Consider the following 19,222-nt stretch of genomic DNA (forward strand, 5'->3'; position numbering starts at 1 on the left):
GATTGAGTACTGGTGTAAAAGAGATTGGTAATGCAGGGTTTTTCAATAGTCTCCAGTGGATGCAAAATATTCACAGACTTAAGTTAGGTAGATTCAGTTTTGAATTAAAATGCAAATTTGTAAATGCAAAGGTAATTTTTTTTCAGAGAATTTAAGAGAAGTGAAAACATTTTTTTTTCTTAATTAAGTGAGATTTAGAAATAGAAGACATTAACTGGGAAATCTTTTTGAAGAATAATGTTTATTTCTGCACCTGGAAGTTTTTAGAGGTTTGGTGGTCACTTTGTAGCCTTGAACTATATAATATTTATGACAAGGATTAAAGAACTAACAAAACACAATTTTAGATAATGTATTTTGGGCCTAATTCTATTAATTTTTTTCACTCTGGATTATAGTCCTTATGTAAAAGTATATGGAAATATCACTTATCAGGAGATCTGTTGTCTCCATTTTATTTAAAAAAAAAAAAAAAGAAAGGTGTTATGACTGCAGGGTTGCAGAAGAAATATATGCCAGGGGCAGGGGGAGAGGCAAGTGCTTTGTTCATGTTCAGCAAAATTCTGAACTAAATTCTGATGGAAAAGGCATGCTTGTGCTTCCCCATTTTATACAGTTTCTGCCTTCATTTTGCACTGTGTTTTCTGCCAGAGATAATAGGATTGCAAAGTTGTTTCTCAGAATTTAATTTGAATAGTATAATGGCAGCCAATAACAGAGAAATTGATCTGAAAAATCTTTGACATAGATGAAGTGAAACCTCAAGTTTCTTGGACCTTAGACTTAACTTGAACAAATGTTTGTTAGGAAAAAAAAATCCTCATAAACTGAGCAGTACATTGTGCAATAATTTAGGGAGAAAAATGTGTATACACTCACCAAGAGACTGATTTGTAATTAGTCACCTCCTAAAATCCTTCTTAATTTGGATGCCATGAATACCAGATAACCTCAGCTCACATAATTTATGTTATTTATGCACCTTTTCCAGTGTTGTATTCATCCAGCATTGGCTTTAGGCATGGGAAATTTTAGGCAGTTAGGGCAGCAGACTGCCAGGGTAAGAAAAAGAACACAGGTAAGTTGTGTACTTTGCACATATGAAAGTATACTTTCGTATGAAAGCAAAAGAAGTTGCAGTTGCTGCTCACGGAAATCTGGGATTGAACAATGGTTGCTACTGTTGAAAGAAGAAATAACAAATAAACAAAGCAGCAACCAAACAGGAGAAAAGAAGAAAAGAGAGTAAAGATGTTTTCTCTACTGATAGCCTTTACAAAGTCCTGCTTTTCAGGGATCCATGGGTCTCAACCCATAACCATATCTTTTCTCCCTTCCCTTCCCTTCCCTTCCCTTCCCTTCCCTTCCCTTCCCTTCCCTTCCCTTCCCTTCCCTTCCCTTCCCTTCCCTTCCCTTCCCTTCCCTTCCCTTCCCTTCCCTTCCCTTCCCTTCCCTTCCCTTCCCTTCCCTTCCCTTCCCTTCCCTTCCCTTCCCTCTTTCCCTTTTTATCTTTTCTTTGTTCTAAATGTCTAGATTCCTAGTTTTTTCTACTCTCCATCACAAATTATATATGTCAAAATGTGTATGTATAATCCTGGCATGAGCCAACTCATTCCATTAAAGACAATCTGAGCTCTGCGTCTTTAAGCCACCAGTGAATTAAATTTAATACACATTTTTATTTTGTCTTGCTTATTCTTCATAAACATTTCCAAGAATGACCTTTTATCTTACTTGCCTTATATTTTCCCAGGATAAAACTGCATTCCGTAGGAACTTTTAACTTATTTTCCTAATGAACAAACAGCAAAAGTTTATTAAACCATCCATCAATTTATCTAAATTGCTATTATAATCAAGGACAATCCAGCTAGTACAGTTCTTGATTCTGAGGGCTCTTCTCCTGTCCAGACGAAAATGACTCTTGCCAATGAGCTGGGTTGAACTCTAGTCTCCACTGTCAGTACTGAGAAGAAGCTTGATCCACTTGCCTAAATTTAGGCTTCTAGTGTTATTTGTAATGCCTTGGGGTGTCTGGGACATCTGCAGAGGGCCAGCAGGTATGATCGAAGGAGATCTGCACGCTACGGACCAGCAGCCAGAAGCCAGACAGGATACCCTGAGGCATCTTTTCATAGAGTTGTTTCCATTTAGGTAACGGATTCTTCCCTTAGCTCTCCACTGAATTGTAATAAAAGCTTAGACACCTTTGCACACAAGTATCTTAAACTTTAAAGAAAGATTTTTAGTGTGATTTTGGAGGCTGTACGTATTTTATATGCCTTCCACCTGCTGCTCCAGATGGCTGTGCTTCTTCTGTATGTTTTGTGTCAAGTCTACCAACCTTGTGCAGGTACTATGGATTTCTTACAGTGTCTCATACTGTACTAGATACCTAAGTTTAACTACAGAATGAATTAGTTTAGGAAATTAATATTCCATACAACTTAAAGGATTTAGTGCTGCACCTGCTCTTTACCAGGCTACCATGGATGTTTTGAAGGAAGATTTTAAAAAATGGACACTGCATAGGTATGAAGAATTCCTTTCACTTCTACTCCAGTCTCAAATTTTTCATTTTTAATTATTGTTTCATAAGCTGATGAGTGAGATTAATACATCTTTTAAACCATAACATAAAATGAGACAAGCTTATGTTTTTTTTTCTTCTTTCTTGGAGTAATTAATTCTTGTATGCATTGTAGCCTGCTTGTACTCACCTTCATTTAGATTTGATGCTGGCCTGATTACTACAGCTTTATTCAAATCCCACTACTCTTGGTACTTTTCTTGTTGTTATACAGAGGAATCAATCTAAACACACGTAAAATCTGCTTGAACACCTGCTAACCCCATGTGGAATAATTACTGTAGGTGACTTAGTAATTAAACTTATGTTTTTAGAAAAAGTACAACAATGAAGAAGCTGTCAGGGTGAAGTGCAGCTGATATGTAAGTAGTCCATTCCACAGAAGTTCCATATTAACCGTAGATGTCAGCCATGCCAGGAGAATTTGGCATACTAACTCTAAGAGGAGCTGCCTGGAGGGTGGAGCAGTGTGGAGACATCACGGCCAGGCTCTGAGATGAATGGGAACTCGGGGTACCCTGGAGCTGGTACGCTGTATATTTGCCACCCTGGGCCAACAGTCCGTCATACTTTTGATAAAATGCTGTCCTTTTGGTGAATTTTGCTCATTATATCATTATAATACCAAAATACACCTCCATCCCAAAAGCTACTCGCCTCTAAGGTGCGACCACCCATCACTGGCTATGCGCTTTGAACTTCTTCTAGTCTATGCTTTTAAAAGCAAAGCAGGGAAATTTTACACCAATCCTAATAAAGGTATGTATGACTAGAGTCACTCAAGCTCCACCTGAAAGGTAAGAAAAAGTATAAAATGTGTGGCGAGAAAGAGGGTGCTGGGGAAGATACCATCGCGTACCACTGTGACTTCTGGGACCAGTCACCGGGCTGAGCCTCCTTCCCCCTACACTGGGATGTCTTTGGGTAAGATCGGAAACCTCTGTAGAGTCACTTTAAACCTGTAACGTATTAGATTTGCTTTGCTTCATGTAGAGTTGCTTCGTATTTGTTTAGCATACTTGTAGCCTAGCAGTGTACTCATATCTTTGGCATTTATATGTGTCTTGTAACCAGCAATCTTATCACCTGTAATCCAAAGAACCTGTGTATCTGTTGCTTTAATAAATCGTACTATACATTAATCTAGCTGTGATTGTTCTTATTGAACGCAACTGGCCTGGGCAGCTGCCAAACCAATTATGAACAACAAATACCCTGTTACTTCTACAACCTTTAGAAAATAAATCATTGACAAAGTCTGAGACTAAGACTGGACTTAGCCACACTTAGACTCCTCTCAAAGAAGGAGTTTAGAAAGCAAGGAGGTCCTGTCTGAACCTTGGTACTCAATGGTAAGGTCTCTCCCTAGCCACTCCTCTAACTCCTACCGTTAATGCAACACCCCAACACCACCCACACATGACAGGAATGTACTGCAGAAAGCTATAGTTTAGATGCTTTAGTCAAACTGAATACATATTTTTTATATTCCTTTCTGCCCAATTAAGCAGCAAAGGATTCCCTTTTCAGCCTTCTATCTTTTTATCTGGGTGCATTATTTCTGCTTCTCTTTTCTGAAAGTTTCTGGTGCTTCAGTACAGACTGATTAGCAACTTAAAAGTTCACATTTACCCTCATATTTTTAGAGCACCCAAGAGAAGGGAGGTGGTGGGGGGTGGGGGCTCACTGTGTTCTTCTGGTAAAATATTTCATAGTCCATTTATTCCATTGGGGAGGATGTTACTTCATGGCACTACTAACGTGGGTAATGGGATAATGAAGCATCCATACTGTATGAATATATTTTTGGATTTCTCAATGAACCATCTAAATTGAAGGAGGATACAAAGAGGCAAATATTCCAGGATGAGTGTTTCATTCACATTTATTATAAGGTAAGTTATTTACTTGGGCTACTGAAACAGTCATTGTATTTATTAAGCTCTGCCAGTAGGGCTCTCTCTTGCATTATATTTGAATTCAGTCAGAACATTTTCATTTTGTGTGCATAATCTCCTCTTCTAGTTGGTTTTAACCCAGAAATGATAAATCACTAGGCCTAGCCATGGAAACTATTTGCCAAAGAATTAGAGTGCCTTCGTATTCAGAGTTCCAACAGGAAGATATTACTAAGATAATTTCTTTTTAAGTAATTTGATTCCTGTTTAGTGAAGATGTGCATATGCAGTTAATGCCCAACAGTTTTAACTGCAATGTCTCCTAGGAAATTTAAATGGTCAAGGCTGTAAAATTTTACTACTTGCCACTGAAGGCTCAGAATCTTAATATATATCTCCAAGAGTGGAGGAGATCCCGACAGTGCTCCAGATCCCACATCTGTCCCAGGACAGATAGATATTATGTCTCTACCTTGAACCTGTGTTGGGACAAGACTCAGGTACAGGGCGTTGCTCCATGTCTCATGGTCCTACTGGAAAGACACCCAAGCCAGTATACAGGTGCCCCATTCTGAACAATCAGGGATGAGGACTATACCCATAAAAAAACCCAGACCTATCTTCAGTTTATACCAGATCATCTAGACCTTTTAATGGTTCAAGGGCCTTCCTTCCACAGGAGTCAGGACTTCCACAAAATGCATACACTGTACATATGCTTTCTTAGTAGGTAAGATTTTAACAATTTTTTTTTCACTACACCTAGTACCCCTACTGCCAAAGATATCCCTGTGTATTTCTGTGTAGTAATTTTGTTCTGATATTTGTTTCCAAATATCTTAAGAAAGTTAATATTCTTTTAAATACACACAAAGAAAAAAATCCAGTGTGAACAAGAGCATCTAGTGACTTAGTGGTCAGTAGGAAGAGATATATCCCATTTGTCTCAAATGCCTACCCATGACTTTTGGAAGTGCCTGTCTGTCCTCATTAGATATAGCTATATCTGCCTTAGACTAATCACCTACCTTTTTGCACAGTAAAAATTAGATTAAATGCTTCTATCTTCTCTTCCTATGGCAATTTCACTTTTTATACCCAGTGGCTATGTATAGCCTTTATTACCCAAATCCTTGACATATTCAGAAACATTACTGTGGTGTAACTGTAAAACACTAATGTGAGGTAGGAGAGTCATAGTAGACATAATGACAGTATTGCATGAGTACCCAACGCACTTCAGAATAAGTACATTTCTTGGCAGAAGCTAAGACTTTGGCAAAAATTAATCTTCAGGACTGGTGTAACTGTAAGTCTCTTTGATAGAGGTGGGGTTTTTTTTCAGGCCAGTGGCCCCACCTGTTATTTTTCTGTTGTTGTTTTTGTGAATTATTTCTCCAGAGTTTGGTAGTGATGCAAACATTCAGAATTCTCAGACTGTCCGTTCTAAGTTTTGGTTTTTTAAGGCCTTTTTTTTTTTTTAATGGGCTATGTGCATCCCAATTAGCACACAACACTTTTTAGCTGTTGCATTTATTCCAACATCATAACAAGAGCTTTCAGGCCAGAATTTTAGAGCAGAGATTTTCAGATCTAGTTACCTGTTCATGTTCTAGTTTACAATTGTATTCATACACCTAGAAAATCCTAGGATGGATTCCAGAACCTTGCAATGCTTTTAAAATCAGGTCCCTAAGTAGGAATTTAAGCAATTAGTTTGCAAAGCCTGCGTTTGCAGGCTTACATATTGCTAAATATTTTAACTGTATATCACAGCAACAGATGACTGAAGAATCAGCTCATCTAATTTAGATCAATTGTAAATTAGATTAGAAAGTGATTCAGAGCACAGAGTAAGATCAATATCTTCTTAGTAGTTTCTAGCTTTTTCCATTAACTGAAGACAGAACCTCTGAGGCAACTCAAGATAGGAGATTAGTCCTTTCCTAAGTGACCATATTGTGAGTACATTTAAAAATTGAAGGTATGTGCTAAAATTTCTTTTAAATACTGGATATAATATAATGCAACAGGGTAAATCAAGATTGAACCACAACTTAAGTTAATGCTGAATCAGTAGGCAGTCAGGAGATTCTTAATTCTTTGCCTTTGCTTTGAATATCCTGTAAAGGATTATCTGCAACCAAGATCCAAAAATTATAAAATGCTGATAGAAAGGTTATTATTGCAGAATTTCTAGCTGTGAATGGGACCAGAACATAATAATAATAATAATAATAATTAGTAGTAGTAGTAGTAGTAGCAGCAGCAGCAGCAGCGGCAGCAGCAGCAGCAGCAGCATTGGAAAACAATGGAGTCCTCTCCAGGTTTCTCTAATGGGAAGAAATCTAAGCTCTCATAAACTCTGGACCTTTATTCAAGCAAACTAAAATTGAGTACATCTTCCCTCATGGCCTTCTGCCACGGAATACTGAACATAGGCTGAATAGCATTGATCAAAATGGGATTCCATGTAAGTCACAAAACTTTATAACGTATCAGGCAGCTCTAGCAGAAACTAAAAAGTTGAAAGTTAAGACTTTTTATTTAAATTTTTCCTCTCTCCATGTCAGTGTTGCACAATGCCAGGATTCATTTATAATTCTTTGTTCATATCCCAGTTACTTTATATCTACCAGGGTCAACATGCTGTAGTAGACAGTAACAACCAAATCCCACAGAAATCCCACAGTAAATTTCATCTAAGAAGTCAGTCTTCACTGTAAAATAACAAGATCATTTATAAAGATTATGTCCATAAAAATAAAGTGATCATATTTAAAGAAATACCTGGATAACTAAAGGTGTACATAGTGAAATTGTGGAAGAAACGTAAAATATGTAAATTGTCCTTCTGTTCTTATTTCTTATAATTAGTTATTCCTAGCATTTTATAGCTGCATTTTTGTTAGTAGAATCTTACATAAAAATTGCTATATATTTGTTTGAGTAAATCCATATTCATTCAGTAGCAGTTTACACTCACAAAACTACATGTTTAGAGAATTGTAGCCTTGCTGGAAATGAGAGAGGAGGAAAGAAGACCGCAGCAAGGCAGAGAATGTCATTGCCAATTTATCTCCTTTTTCTTTTTCAGTACATACAAAAAAATACATTTGGGTGGTAGAGGAGAATCTGGCGTAGGTTCATAAGTTTCATATGTAAATTCATTACCATTTGTACTTCTGCCAGAAATGTGTAGAGTATCATGAGTTATAATCATGCAAGAAATATTTTTGTAGAAATGAGGTACATGAGCAACTAGCATGATTAACCATTCCACTTTAGTTTGACATCTGCTTACACCTTTAATAATATGTTTTCTACTACCAGGGATCCATATATGATAGGCCATTTTTTTTGAAGTACATATTCTCTGAGAGATATGTAATTGCAGTCAAAAGACAAAAAAAAAACCCAAAAAACCCTAGCAAATATTCAGCATCATGAAACTTAGTTTAGTTGTTCTCTGATAAATGATATATAGATGGCATTTAAATAAGACTTTTAATAGTTGGAACTGTAAAAATTGTGGCTAAATTTGCATTTTTTTCTTCAGAATGTTAAGGTAACTACTGTATACTATTGACTTTCCGAGTGACCTTACAACTTCTCAGATGGATTTAACAACACATATTTGTTTCCAGGCCTATTCCTGTAGCAGATGTTTTCAATGTTATCAAGATGGTACAAATCCTGTTTTAGAGATTAAATTGCTTTAAACTATGTCCATGGCCTTGCTTTGCCTTGTGTCTAGCACTTCAAAGCTCAAAGATGATACCAACTTAAGACAGACCATCCTTCTCTCATAGTGAAAATCAGCTACAATTTGCTGCTAATTCTCTCTTATTTTATCACCAGAAGTTACGCTTAATATGATGAACTTGAACAGTCAATATTTACTGTAAGTGCCCCAGCTGCTGCTCCACAGAGCTTGGGTCTCCTTTAGGTTCTGTCACATTCTGTCTCATGCCGTTTCCTTAGTTCCTCTCTGCTGCACCAGCCATGTGTGGATGTTTCAAATAGCCTAGGGCAACTTAGGATAGAGTTCTGGAAATAATACTGAAGAAACTGGGTTTTGTCCATGTCACTCACCTACTCTTGTAGATGTCCTTTGGCATTCAACATTAAATTCATTCTTCAAAAGTAAGATCTCTTTAAGGTTGTGACTTTTCTTTGGTGAAGCTCATGAGGAACCCCATTCCATGCTACTATGGTATTTACAGAAGTGCAACACACACCTCCAACTTTTCAGTTAATCTGTTTCTTTATTAGACTGTCCTCAGTATTTAATTTAGAGTTTACAGTAGACCAGTTGTTTTCTTGCCAGTTTCATTAAATATTTACCTTTTTGGTCTTTTTCCATATTCCTGACAAGATCCCTATAATTATTTTTTAAATTATAATAGTTATTATTGTTGTTATTCTGGTTTTGAAGTCAGGGAGTGAAATTTATTGCTAACAAAACAGATTAGCAGTGTCATGGTGAAAAACAAAACAAAAGAAAACAAAACAACCCAAAGTAACTCTAGTAATTAGATATTGCAGAAAACTGGTTTGACGAAGAGTGAATACAATGTCAGGAAGATAACTTTGAATATATGGTTGTAAAAGTCTCTATTTGAAGAAGATAATAATTCAGGTCATGGGAAAAAGAATAACAAATAAAAAACAAGCAAGCAAACAAGCAAAGAAACATACACTCCCCTACCAGAAATCCCAGGAATGGTATATATAAAGAACAGAGAGACAAGATGGAATTGAGAAATAGTCAGGCAATGAGATTATCAATAAAAAGATAAATGAGGAGAAAATTGTTTTATTATGTTATCAACCCTTAAATCAAAGGTGTTTAAGAGAGATTCATTTATTATTCTTCAACTAAATGTGAAACTTGTATCTAATACCAACTCTTTGTAGGATAAGAATAGAGTTTTTCTAAAGAAAAGCTAAGATCAATGAATTCTCTGAAGAACTGTGGGGGGCTGACCTTGGCTGGCTGCCAGACCCCCACCTGGCTGCTTTCTCACCCCCTCTCCTCAAAAGGACAAAGGGAGAAAAGAACATGGAAAAGCCCAAGAGTCAAGATGCAGACAGGGAGATCACTTACCAATTACTGTCATAGGCAACACAGTTGACTTGGGAAAAACTAATTTATTGCTAAATATAATAGAGTTAGATGGTGAGAAACAAAGACAAAAATTAAACCACCTTCCCCTGACCCATTCTTTTTTCCCAGGCTCAACTTCACTCCTTCCCTCCTAACTCCTTTATCTATCCTTAGCCTGAGTGGCACAGGGATGATCGGGAATAGGGTGTTGTGGTCAGTCCACAAAACTTCAGCTCTGCCACTCCTTCCTCCTAACAATTTTCCCTGCTCCAACATGAGTCCTTTCCATGGGCTACAGTTCATTTAGGAAGCATCCACCTGCTCTGGTATGGGAAACTCCATAGGCTGCAGTGTGGATATCCGTGCTGACATAGTCCTCCTCACAGGCTGCAGGAGCACCTCCTCCCTCTCTTTCATCTCTCACTTTGGTGTCTGCAGGGTTGCTTCTCACACTTTGTTGTGTTTTTGTTGTGGTTTTTTTTTTTTTAATTTTCCCCTCACAACTCCCACCTGGGCAGCATTTTGCCTTTTCTTAAGTACATTTTCCCAGAAGAACCACCATCTTGGTTGAGGGGTTCTGCTGGAGCCAGCTAGAACCACTGGTGTCCAGCGCAGGACAGCTGAAGTTCTCTCCTCACAGAGGCTACCCCTGAAGCCCTTCACTGCCAGAATCTTGACACCTACACCCACTACAGTCACCTTCTCTGTAGTTTCATACTTTCCTTCTTTTTATTGCATCTGTAAAATATGTTTTTGTTGCTTTGTAAAATATGTGTGTGTCTTCTGCCACCTGGGCTGTATGGATTTCCTAATCCACACATGAAAATATTTCACAGAGTGATTACAATGTGTATTAAGTGACAATAGTACAACAATTTGGCTGCATTCTTTTTCTTCCCTTCTTTGCATGAGATGTTCTGTTTAGACTATAAGGAACATACCAAGCAGTATCTGTGTTTGCAGACTACTTCTGGCACCTCTGAGTTACACAATACATTCTGCCTTTTCCCTTTCATACAATGTTTTATAAGTCTCATGATAGATATTTCTTTTCTAATAAAAGGTTATTGAAATCTTAGAAAGGCTCCCGAATAAGACATAATACCAGCACAATCCTCAGGGAAGATACCAAATTTATTTCCCTTAGATTTGTGTTTTCTTGATGATACATTTAGAATCTTTTAGATTTTCATAATATACATCAGGTGGTTTTGATTTTCTTTTCCTTTTGGTCATTTACTGCTGGGAAAAAGGAAATATTATAGTTTGTCCAGGAAAGACATTCTGTTCTATAGTGAGATTTCAAAGGTCTGAAAGAGACTTCAAACTAGCTAAATGCTTTATCTGTGTTAGTCAGATGGAGAAACTGAAAATCAAGGTCATCATGGGCTAGCTCATCCTTTTGAATTTTAATATAAACAGTTGTACACTACCACCCCTTGTTTGCAAAACAAAACACCTAGTAATTCACTTAGATGTTTAATTATACCATCACTTTTGAAACACCAAAGAAATGCTTGTGGGTTGTTTTTTTTTTCTTTGCCTTTTGACTGTTACAAGATATAGAAGGAGTCTACCATGGTTGATCTTTCTGGTATGTGCCTACCTGTAAGAAGTGGTTCCAGATTTCAGGTTCTGAGTAGAGAGAGGCACCATGTGCAGTAAAAATTCAGGAACTACAGATCTGAAGAATAAAAAGATTTCAAACACATGTTTACTGTTGCCTATGATAGGATTCTTCTCATCTAATTTTAGCCATCTAAAAGTCAGGTGTCCATAAGTTATTGATGGAAGCTTCTTCCACTGGTAGTGGAGAAAAAGAAGCATCTCCATCAAGTTGTTCATCCCTTTAACACATGTAGGTGGAAGAATTAGTTTCCCTGAATGGTTATTATGTTTTTCCATTAACTGTAGAAGAAATTTGAATAACTAGAAGAGAGATTTCTAGAGACCTGAAGTTCTGTGAGATAAATCCTGGTTGTTGTTTTTTTTTCTTTAGACAGTATTTTTACTCTATGTGCTTTTGGTGCTCTCTAGACAAAATATGAATTGGAGCATTGCTATGCAAACAAACTGATTAAAGGAAAGAAGGAAAAAACTATCGAAGGATATTAATCAGCAGTATGCAATTCGTGGTTATTTTCTAAAAGCTGGGTCTGTTATTGGGATGCAAAAAGCAGCTAAGAGATGTTCAAATTCACTGGTCTTGTCTTCCTTGCTCCCTCGAGGGCAGGATTGAGAGTGGCTCTGCTAAAGGATAAGAAGCCTATAATTGCATTTTTTCCTCTGTGCATTATATCATACAAACAATTTTCTGTCTTATACAGAAGCTCATTTTCTTTAAAAGACCAAAAGTGATCATTAATCTCATTCATAGCCTCTTTTTCAAGAGAATCTGAAATTAACGAGAAACTTTCAGTTTAACCAAAGTCTTTCGTTGTTTTGGGGTGGGGTATTTTGTTCGTCTTTTTTTTTTTTTTTTTTTTTTTTTAATGTGAACTAAAGGGTTGTCATAACCTTTAGTGAAAAACAAGGAATCGTGAGAGCAAGGTATAAGTAGGGGGAAGTATATAAAACTATGTTTCTTTTCTGTTTCTGTAAAGGATGCAGTGTTTTGAATGAAATTCCTCACATCTGTGAGCAGCAAAATAGTGAATGAAATACCTGTACGACAAGTGCCTGCATTTTTGTCATCTGTCTGTAAGTGGCACTTGGAGGCAGACAGAAAGGCAAAATGCATTTAGAAAATCAGGTCTGGGTCAAATTTCCATTGATCTGGATGAAATGTAACTTTCCCTTATATCCAAGTCCTCTGTGTATTTTGTGTGGGTTTTGCTACTGAGTCTAATCCATGAGTCAACATTTTAAAAACACATAGTTTTTTACTGAATACTAAAGACTCTTTAACATATTCACATAGAAAGCTTTCATGAAAAATTATACAAACTTCTATAGAAGTGAGGAGAATTTTTGAAGTTTATGAGAGTTCTGAAGAAAGTACTCTAGAAAAACTGTCAAATCTAATAGAATGCTATTGTTTTTCTATAGGCTTTATAAATCATCCCCAAAACTCCATGCTAGGAAATACAATTTTCTGTTATATTTGTAAGATGATCAAATATTTATTAAAATGTCTTTTTATGTTCTATAGTTTTTCCTCAAATTATTTTTTAAAAGTAAGAGAAACCACAGTTCTTAATGAATGTTGATTCAGTTTCAATTTCCTATAGTAGTTCTTAGCATTGTTTCTCTTTTTCTATTTCTTTTTTTGGGGGAGGAGGAGAAGAGATTTTTTTTTCTCAATATCTGTATGTTTCCATGGAAACCTCATTCCTTGACTTACATCTGTTGTATTGTTTTTATGGGTTTTTTTCCTTCTTTAGTATTTTACTTTCTTTGGTATTTATCTTTGCAATGGAATTTTCTTGAAGTACATCTCATTGATTCATACAGGAACAGCATCTTTCACTGCCACTGTCCCATCCTTTTCAGGTGGAGGGAACTGGTTCTGCTGCAGTGTGCCTCAACAGGTTTTCCATTATCTATGAGGATACAGGTGGTCTTTATTTACTTCTTGTTAGTTCTTTAAAAAAACATTGAAACCCAACAAGAATTTAAATCCTTTTTACATGTGCAAAGTAGTCCGTGAAAAAAAAAAAAACACCACAGTGAACAATTTTCCAGTACTGGTTCTTATGGCAAGTTCAGAAAACATATCTTTGCAGTATTTTACTATTTAAATGTTTTACTTTATTAGCAGGTTGTTAAAAGCCTAAATAGAATCATCGTGTAATGCGACAATAATTTGATGTGATTGAACAATACTAATAGAACACAATAGTAAATAATATGATGTGATGGACAGTCATAGTTGTTCATGTTATTTTGATGGGCCAGTCTAAACAACTAGTGTTTCAAACGACATCATATCAGAACACATAGGCTGCAAAGCTTCTCCTGAAACCCTAAGACATGATTATAATAATCAGCTTACTGCTGTGTACTTGCTGGAAGCTGTTTGTTATTTCTGTGGGTTCAAGCTAGTGCTGCTGTGTCATCTCAAAGAATTTCAGATGAGATTGCATCAGAATGAGAACATTTATTTGTAGAGTTTTTATAGATTTATGCATCAACATAGAATGCACAAAAATGTAGCTTCTGAAAATACATATTGTTTCAGAATTACAATGAAAGAATTCTTATGAGAAGGAATATTTTGGAACTTGTCAGTACATAGTCAATCACCTAAATACATTTTTTTTCCTAAACTGTCAGTACTTTTTATGTCAGCTTCTGGATACTGTTTTATTTACTAAGCTTGAAGAATTATTTCATAAATCCAAGGAAAGATTCCACAAAATGAATTAATACTAATATTTGATAGGGATTTAAACAAATTTTATTGTAGATAGACTACAAGTAATTTTTGAAAAAGCCATATAAAAGCAGAGAAAATAAACACAACATCACTACCTTCATTATACCAAATGTGACAGTATTAAATCAAATATCAAACCTTATCACATTATGTTACAGATTTACTACTACTATGTCTGGGTCTTCCTTCAATGCCTGAATATCTTATGCTGTGATTATGTTTACAATTTTCTAATTTATACAGCAATCTTGTCTGAATTATGTTTTTCTAAGACCTCCCAAATTTATACATTTAGTACCAGTCCATATCGCAGTATGCTAGGTGGCATTCCCTACCTCAAAATACTCAATGCTCTCAAGATAACCTTTATAGATTTATAGATTTGCAAGGCTGGGTGTAATGATTATGTTGTCTTAGCCTGATCTTCCATATGACACAGGGTTAGTACTTCCCTGTATTGTTCTTATTTGGACTAGAACACATTCAGGAAAACAAGCAAACAAAAAAGAAAACTCAACACATAAAACAGTTTTGCTTTCTAGTAAGGTTCAGTAATAATAATCCACTACACCTTTAATAAAAGTTTCCAATATCAAAAGTAGTCTCTAGTAAAGATTTGCTAATTTTTTTCTAGTTTAAATTTGACTTACCCTAATAGTCAGAAACCCAGGAACAGGTTGTCTATCCAACTGTATATTAAAATATTTCTGTATTAAAAGTCTTTATCCTTTGCTTGTAAACTATGCTGGTATTCTTTCAAAATTTCAGTATTACCATAACAGTTCTTTTGTGTTAGAGGCATTAATGTCTGTCTACCTATGATGAGCTAAACTGTATGTTCTTTGCTCAAGCCTCTACTGGTTTTCGGCTGGGATAGAGTTACTTTTTTTCATAGTAGCTGGTATGGGGCAATGTTTTGGATTTGTGCTGGAAACAGTGGTGATAATACAGGGCTGTTATAGTGACTGCTGAGCAGTGCTTACACACAGTCAAGGCCTTTTCTGCTTCTTGCTCTGACCTGCCAGCGAGTGCACAAGAAGCGGGGTGGGGACAGCTGACCCTAGCTGACCAAAAGAACACCATATGATGTCATGCTCAGCATATAAAGCTGGGGAAAGGAGAAGGAAGGGCAGAATATTTGGAGCTATGGCATTTGCCTTCCCAAGTAACTGTTACGTGTGATGGATCCCTGCTTTCCTGGAGATGGCTGAACAACTGCCTGCTTATGGGAAGTAGAGAATGAATTCTTTGTTTTGCTTTGCTTCATGCACAGCTTGTGCTTTACTTAGTAAACTGTCTTTATCTCAACCTATGAGTTTTCTCACTTTTACCCTTCTGATTGGCAATACCTCAACCCCACCAGGGGGGAGTGAGCTAGTGGCTGTGTGGTGCATAGTTGCCAGCTGGGATTAAACCATGACAAAGCTCTATAATTATATTTTCCTGATTTATTGTAAATATATATGACATATTCTGAATATATTCTATTTCCTGATATATTCTGAAATAAGTTTGATTTGCCTTAGCTCCCAGTGTATGTGGCATTGTGACCAAAGACAATGGGACTGTTAACACAGACAAAACCAAACGAAAGCAAAAACCCTTGAGTTAATGAAGTTTTTCCCCAGTAAGGTTTACAATCTTGAGCTCTGCATCCCCTTAACACTGTCACTGACCTTTTGGTATGTGCAGATCTCAGGTGCAGTAAGTCATGTCCGCCCAGCATGTATCGTGTAAGCAGTATGACTTCTATACATAAAAAGGACCTTGTGTCTATTAGGAGGTGAAATACAAGGTTTCTGTGTCTCCCAAACAGCTGTATCATTCACCATGATGTGTTAGAAGTCCTCCAAAGGGACTAAACACATTTCTGCTTCTTCATGGCCAGATATGTTCTTCTCTTTTCATCATGCTTATCCAAAGGATCCATTTATATTTTCAAAGTGCAGCCATCCTAGTTTTGATTTTGATACGTTAAGAAATCAAAACTTTTAATTTCTTCCAATAAAACTTTTTAAATTTCTTCCCATTTCTTCAATTTCTACACTTCTTTTCTACTGTTCAACTTTTATAAACATGGATGTGCTCTTTCAAGTACCTTGCATTGGAATTATCTTTACTGATGTAGTTTGAGATTGATTTTACAAACTTAAGAACCTGTATGAATCTGGAAAGACGCCTGGATGCCAAGGTATGTAAAATGACACAAATATTAGAACTTTCACACCTAATTTCTGTGCAGACATCTTCATGTAGAGCTTTACCTTTAGGTGTGTCAATTTTGAATGCATTAACACCCTTATTTAGAAAAAAAGAAAAAAAAAGGCTACTAAGTTTGCTGCAGAACAGTATTGTTACTGTGAAGCAATGGTGCAAGCAGCTAAACAAAAAGGGAAACCATAGGAAATGAAAAATATGACAACCTTTACAGGTTCTAGAAAATAGGGTCAACATTGAGAAATAAACTGATAAAACAGTTATCTTTAAAAATATCCATTTACCATGTCTTGCTTGCTTTATTGGATGATTATTTAAGTGTCCTAGTTTTGGCTGGGATAGAGTTAATTTTCTTTCTAATAGCTGGTGTAGTGCTGTGTCTTGGATTTAGTGAGAGAATAATGTTGATAACGCAATGATGGTTTAGTTGTTGCTGGTAGTGCTTACACTAGTCAAGGACTTCTCTAGTTTCCCATGCTCTGCCAGGTGCACAAGGAGCTGGGAGGGGAGGGGTAACAGCCAAGACAGCTGATCCGAACTGGCCAAAGGGAAATTCCGTATCATAGATTCATTAAGGTTGGGAAAGACCTCTAGGATCATCAAGTCCAACTGTCAACCCAACACTACCATGTCACCTAAATCATGCCCTGAAGTGCCATGTCTACATATCTTTTAAATACCTCCAGGGACGGTGACTCCACCACCTCTCTGGGCAGCCTCTTCCAATGCCTGACCACTCCTTCAGTAAAGACATTTTTCCTAATATCCAATCTAAATTGCTCCTGATCCAGTTTGAAACTGTTTCTTCTCGTTCTATCACTAGTGACCTGGGAGAAGAGACCAACACCCACCTCACTACAGCCTCCTTTCAGGTAGTTGTAGAGAGTGATAAGGTTTCCCCTCATATGACATCATGCCTAGTGTATTAACTGGGGGGAGTTGGCCAGGAGTAGCAGCTATCATGGCTTGGGAACTGGCAGCACACGTCAGTGGGTAGTGAGCAGCTACATCATTTGTTGTTTGGTTCCCCCTCCTGCATCTTGCCTCCCCCCGTGCCTTGTTACTTTCCTTTTAATTATATTATTATTTATAATTACTATTATTATTACTATTGCTTTTGCTGTTGCTATTACTATTACTGTTTTATTTTTATTATTAAACTGTTCTTATTTCAACCCACAAGCCTTCTTACTTTTGCTTTTCCAAATCTCTCCTCCATCCCACTGGGCTGGGGGGGGGATAAGCAAGTGGCTGTGTGGTGCTTAGTTGTTAACTGGGGCTAAACCACAACAATAAGGAAAACCAAGACGACAACCTAAACTGCTAAGTACAATTCCATATTAAATCACACTATTATTCAGTTAAATCTATTTCATCAAATTCAATGATAAAAAGAAACATGAAAACCAGGAGTAACACATTGAAACTGGTGGTTGCAGATATAAAAACCTGTATGAATTCAATTCTACTTTTTTATCTAAAAAAATGAAAATACAACTCTCAATTTTCTAGAATTAGTGTAATATCCATAGTGAAAGAAAGAGATATACTGTTCTTTATCACCTTATTCCAGTAGGATCAAGGAACTCATATTGCTGGAGCATATTTCTGTACCTTTTATCCACATTTTAACACACATGAATGCATGCTGACTTGTGAGAAAGGGCTGTAATCTTCATGAAAACTTTCTTCAGCCCTACAACTCAAGACAGATTTATAGGACAGGTTGCCAATTGTGCTGCATTTAATCTCCTTAAAAGTTACAGTTTACACTTCAATCATTCTTATTTCTTTTTGATGTTCCACAGAAAATGCCTCTTCATTTTTTTAAAACCGCTGCTAATTTGCAGCTTCTACTTGTTTTATTAATATGTTGAAAGAAGATAATTTCCTTATTTTTTCACATTTCAATTTTTTTAGTTTTTCCTCCAAATTCTGTCAAATTAAATAAGTGTTTCTTTTTAGATTTTTATAATTGCTATCAAAAAATGAATCCTTAAGTGAACAACAAAAAAAGAAATAAGGATGCAGTCTTCTGGTAATCCATTAACCAGCCAGTTAATGAGCCCATTAACAAATCAAAAATTGGATGCCCAAATCAGTGAAAGAGAAACAGATAGGTCATTATTCTGAATATCCATTGTTAATCAATCCATAGAACCTCCAAATATAAAACAAAAAAAGTATCTGAAAATACTGAACTTATTCTATGTCTAAACAAACTTACACAAGCTAAGTGAAGTGGCTGACTGAAGCATACTGAAAGTCCATATGCCAAAAATCTTCTCTCAGTCACAGAACTGTAAATCTAGAGTAGCAGCAGAGTTCTAAATTTTCCCCTGGTGTGAAGTTTAACTCAGTGCAGCAAAATGAATAGAATGAGCGTCACCTTAAATATTTAACAGAATTCCAGATAAATTTAAAGGGATTTCCCCTAGCAGTATAAAATAAATGTGTATATAATTTTTGTCTTGAGAAAGCGGAAAATGCAGGGTTTTAGCTGAGACTAAAACAAGCAACCATGAATATATCTCCTGCATTTTTCCATGTACTTCCTTCATCTCCTGTCTCTTCCTCATTTTTTACTTCATCCATATAAAGCTTCATTACTGCCATTCAATTCATTATTAAATGTAGCCAGAAGAGGAGGTTTAATCTTTAATCTTTAATATTTGTAAGAGGAATACAGTTAGAGATATTGCATTAATTTCAACTGAGCGTGGTTTTTCATGCTAAATGAAAGTTCTATATGGCAGTTTTATAGAATGGAAAAAACCCAGCAGATTCAAAAAACTTTTTGAACTTGCTCTGTTTAGGTTGAAGAACTTCAGTTATGCATTTTTTTGCCTAAAGAAGCCCATTTTCACTTGTACAAGTTATGTCTGTCTGAATGTCTTCCTATATAGATCAAGATAAAAATAGGTTAACTTTAAATAAGTAGGGTTAATAATAAATCGATGTGCTCTGGTTTTGCCTTGTTCTTGCTGTAGACAAGAAACTATGTATAAGAGACATGTTTTAATTTTTAG

This window comes from Phalacrocorax carbo, chromosome 1 (genome assembly GCF_963921805.1).
Source record: "Phalacrocorax carbo chromosome 1, bPhaCar2.1, whole genome shotgun sequence".
Classification (NCBI taxonomy): domain Eukaryota; kingdom Metazoa; phylum Chordata; class Aves; order Suliformes; family Phalacrocoracidae; genus Phalacrocorax; species Phalacrocorax carbo.